Raw genomic sequence first — 5,000 nt, forward strand, 5'->3', positions numbered from 1 at the left:
GCCGTTGGAGGAGCTCCAGCGGACCGCGGGGAGCGCGCCCGTCTTCGGGGCTTGTTGCTGGCCGTTGGAGGAGCTCCAGCGGACCGGGGGGAGCGCGCCCGTCTTCGGGGCTTGTTGCTGGCCGTTGGAGGAGCTCCAGCGGACCGCGGGGAGCGCGCCCGTCTTCGGGGCTTGTTGCTGGCCGTTGGCGGACCGGGGGGAGCGCGCCCGTCTTCGGGGCTTGTTGCTGGCCGTTGGCGGAGCTCCAGCGGACCGGGGGGAGCGCGCCCGTCTTCGGGGCTTGTTGCCGGCCGTTGGAGGAGCTCCAGCGGACCGCGGGGAGCGCGCCCGTCTTCGGGGCTTGTTGCTGGCCGTTGGCGGAGCTCCAGCGGACCGCGGGGAGCGCGCCCGTCTTCGGGGCTTGTTGCTGGCCGTTGGCGGAGCTCCAGCGGACCGCGGGGAGCGCGCCCGTCTTCGAGGCTTGTTGCTGGCCGTTGGAGGAGCTCCAGCGGACCGCGGGGAGCGCGCCCGTCTTCGGGGCTTGTTGCTGGCCGTTGGAGGAGCTCCAGCGGACCGGGGGGAGCGCGCCCGTCTTCGGGGCTTGTTGCTGGCCGTTGGAGGAGCTCCAGCGGACCGGGGGGAGCGCGCCCGTCTTCGGGGCTTGTTGCTGGCCGTTGGCGGAGCTCCAGCGGACCGGGGGGAGCGCGCCCGTCTTCGGGGCTTGTTGCTGGCCGTTGGAGGAGCTCCAGCGGACCGCGGGGAGCGCGCCCGTCTTCGGGGCTTGTTGCTGGCCGTTGGCGGAGCTCCAGCGGACCGCGGGGAGCGCGCCCGTCTTCGAGGCTTGTTGCTGGCCGTTGGAGGAGCTCCAGCGGACCGCGGGGAGCGCGCCCGTCTTCGGGGCTTGTTGCTGGCCGTTGGAGGAGCTCCAGCGGACCGGGGGGAGCGCGCCCGTCTTCGGGGCTTGTTGCTGGCCGTTGGAGGAGCTCCAGCGGACCGGGGGGAGCGCGCCCGTCTTCGGGGCTTGTTGCTGGCCGTTGGCGGAGCTCCAGCGGACCGGGGGGAGCGCGCCCGTCTTCGGGGCTTGTTGCTGGCCGTTGGAGGAGCTCCAGCGGACCGCGGGGAGCGCGCCCGTCTTCGGGGCTTGTTGCTGGCCGTTGGAGGAGCTCCAGCGGACCGCGGGGAGCGCGCCCGTCTTCGGGGCTTGTTGCTGGCCGTTGGAGGAGCTCCAGCGGACCGGGGGGAGCGCGCCCGTCTTCGGGGCTTGTTGCTGGCCGTTGGAGGAGCTCCAGCGGACCGCGGGGAGCGCGCCCGTCTTCGGGGCTTGTTGCTGGCCGTTGGCGGACCGGGGGGAGCGCGCCCGTCTTCGGGGCTTGTTGCTGGCCGTTGGCGGAGCTCCAGCGGACCGGGGGGAGCGCGCCCGTCTTCGGGGCTTGTTGCCGGCCGTTGGAGGAGCTCCAGCGGACCGCGGGGAGCGCGCCCGTCTTCGGGGCTTGTTGCTGGCCGTTGGAGGAGCTCCAGCGGACCGCGGGGAGCGCGCCCGTCTTCGGGGCTTGTTGCTGGCCGTTGGAGGAGCTCCAGCGGACCGGGGGGAGCGCGCCCGTCTTCGGGGCTTGTTGCTGGCCGTTGGAGGAGCTCCAGCGGACCGCGGGGAGCGCGCCCGTCTTCGGGGCTTGTTGCTGGCCGTTGGAGGAGCTCCAGCGGACCGCGGGGAGCGCGCCCGTCTTCGGGGCTTGTTGCTGGCCGTTGGCGGACCGGGGGGAGCGCGCCCGTCTTCGGGGCTTGTTGCTGGCCGTTGGCGGAGCTCCAGCGGACCGGGGGGAGCGCGCCCGTCTTCGGGGCTTGTTGCCGGCCGTTGGAGGAGCTCCAGCGGACCGCGGGGAGCGCGCCCGTCTTCGGGGCTTGTTGCTGGCCGTTGGAGGAGCTCCAGCGGACCGCGGGGAGCGCGCCCGTCTTCGGGGCTTGTTGCTGGCCGTTGGAGGAGCTCCAGCGGACCGGGGGGAGCGCGCCCGTCTTCGGGGCTTGTTGCTGGCCGTTGGAGGAGCTCCAGCGGACCGCGGGGAGCGCGCCCGTCTTCGGGGCTTGTTGCTGGCCGTTGGAGGAGCTCCAGCGGACCGCGGGGAGCGCGCCCGTCTTCGGGGCTTGTTGCTGGCCGTTGGCGGACCGGGGGGAGCGCGCCCGTCTTCGGGGCTTGTTGCTGGCCGTTGGCGGAGCTCCAGCGGACCGGGGGGAGCGCGCCCGTCTTCGGGGCTTGTTGCCGGCCGTTGGAGGAGCTCCAGCGGACCGCGGGGAGCGCGCCCGTCTTCGGGGCTTGTTGCTGGCCGTTGGAGGAGCTCCAGCGGACCGCGGGGAGCGCGCCCGTCTTCGGGGCTTGTTGCTGGCCGTTGGAGGAGCTCCAGCGGACCGGGGGGAGCGCGCCCGTCTTCGGGGCTTGTTGCTGGCCGTTGGAGGAGCTCCAGCGGACCGCGGGGAGCGCGCCCGTCTTCGGGGCTTGTTGCTGGCCGTTGGCGGACCGGGGGGAGCGCGCCCGTCTTCGGGGCTTGTTGCTGGCCGTTGGCGGAGCTCCAGCGGACCGGGGGGAGCGCGCCCGTCTTCGGGGCTTGTTGCTGGCCGTTGGAGGAGCTCCAGCGGACCGCGGGGAGCGCGCCCGTCTTCGGGGCTTGTTGCTGGCCGTTGGAGGAGCTCCAGCGGACCGCGGGGAGCGCGCCCGTCTTCGGGGCTTGTTGCTGGCCGTTGGAGGAGCTCCAGCGGACCGGGGGGGAGCCGGGCGTTCGAGTTGCCCAGGCAGGGGGTTATCCTCCACTAGCAAACCTCCATGAGCAGCGGAGCCCGTCAGCTGCGCCAAAAAGAACCACACGAGGGCGACCTGGGGTTGAAATCCCCCGCCACATAGGAACGAATGCCGGGCGTTCGAGTTGCCCAGGCAGGGGGTTATCCTCCACTAGCAAACCTCCATGAGCAGCGGAGCCCGTCAGCTGCGCCAAAAAGAACCACACGAGGGCGACCTGGGGTTGAAATCCCCCGCCACATAGGAACGAATGCCGGGCGTTCGAGTTGCCCAGGCAGGGGGTTATCCTCCACTAGCAAACCTCCATGAGCAGCGGAGCCCGTCAGCTGCGCCAAAAAGAACCACACGAGGGCGACCTGGGGTTGAAATCCCCCGCCACATAGGAACGAATGCCGGGCGTTCGAGTTGCCCAGGCAGGGGGTTATCCTCCACTAGCAAACCTCCATGAGCAGCGGAGCCCGTCAGCTGCGCCAAAAAGAACCACACGAGGGCGACCTGGGGTTGAAATCCCCCGCCACATAGGAACGAATGCCGGGCGTTCGAGTTGCCCAGGCAGGGGGTTATCCTCCACTAGCAAACCTCCATGAGCAGCGGAGCCCGTCAGCTGCGCCAAAAAGAACCACACGAGGGCGGCCTGGGGTTGAAATCCCCCGCCACATAGGAACGAATGCCGGGCGTTCGAGTTGCCCAGGCAGGGGGTTATCCTCCACTAGCAAACCTCCATGAGCAGCGGAGCCCGTCAGCTGCGCCAAAAAGAACCACACGAGGGCGGCCTGGGGTTGAAATCCCCCGCCACATAGGAACGAATGCCGGGCGTTCGAGTTGCCCAGGCAGGGGGTTATCCTCCACTAGCAAACCTCCATGAGCAGCGGAGCCCGTCAGCTGCGCCAAAAAGAACCACACGAGGGCGGCCTGGGGTTGAAATCCCCCGCCACATAGGAACGAATGCCGGGCGTTCGAGTTGCCCAGGCAGGGGGTTATCCTCCACTAGCAAACCTCCATGAGCAGCGGAGCCCGTCAGCTGCGCCAAAAAGAACCACACGAGGGCGACCTGGGGTTGAAATCCCCCGCCACATAGGAACGAATGCCGGGCAACCAGGGGTCGAAATCCCCCATTGAAATGAATGGCGGGCAACCAGGGGTCGAAGTCCCCCATTGAAATGAATGGCGGGCAACCAGGGGTCGAAGTCCCCCATTGAAATGAATGGCGGGTTACCAGGGGTCGAAATCCCCCATTGAAATGAATGGCGGGCGACCAGGGGTCGAAATCCCCCATTGAAATGAATGGCGGGCAACCAGGGGTCGAAGTCCCCCATTGAAATGAATGGCGGGCAACCAGGGGTCGAAGTCCCCCATTGAAATGAATGGCGGGCTACCAGGGGTCGAAATCCCCCATTGAAATGAATGGCGGGCGACCAGGGGTCGAAATCCCCCATTGAAATGAATGGCGGGCAACCAGGGGTCGAAGTCCCCCATTGAAATGAATGGCGGGCAACCAGGGGTCGAAGTCCCCCATTGAAATGAATGGCGGGCTACCAGGGGTCCAAGTCCCCCATTGAAATGAATGGCGGGCTACCAGGGGTCGAAGTCCCCCATTGAAATGAATGGCGGGCTACCAGGGGTCGAAATCCCCCATTGAAATGAATGGCGGGCGACCAGGGGTCGAAATCCCCCATTGAAATGAATGGCGGGCGACCAGGGGTCGAAATCCCCCATTGAAATGAATGGCGGGCAACCAGGGGTCGAAGTCCCCCATTGAAATGAATGGCGGGCTACCAGGGGTCGAAATCCCCCATTGAAATGAATGGCGGGCGACCAGGGGTCGAAATCCCCCATTGAAATGAATGGCGGGCTACCAGGGGTCCAAGTCCCCCATTGAAATGAATGGCGGGCTACCAGGGGTCGAAGTCCCCCATTGAAATGAATGGCGGGCTACCAGGGGTCGAAATCCCCCATTGAAATGAATGGCGGGCGACCAGGGGTCGAAATCCCCCATTGAAATGAATGGCGGGCAACCAGGGGTCGAAAGTCCCCATTGAAATGAATGGCGGGCGACCAGGGGTCGAAATTCCCCATTGAAATGAATGGCGGGCAACCAGGGGTCGAAATTCCCCATTGAAATGAATGGGCCCATTCATTTTCAATGGCCGGGCTACCAGGGGCGCAGTACCACCTGTCGTCATTAGGGGCGCTGTAGATAGGGGACCGAGTCCCCCCATTCGAGAGGTTTGCACCC

This window comes from Leptonotus elevatus, unplaced genomic scaffold (genome assembly GCF_054856555.1).
Source record: "Leptonotus elevatus isolate MCC_2025b unplaced genomic scaffold, RoL_Lele_1.0 HiC_scaffold_202, whole genome shotgun sequence".
In the NCBI taxonomy this organism is placed as follows: domain Eukaryota; kingdom Metazoa; phylum Chordata; class Actinopteri; order Syngnathiformes; family Syngnathidae; genus Leptonotus; species Leptonotus elevatus.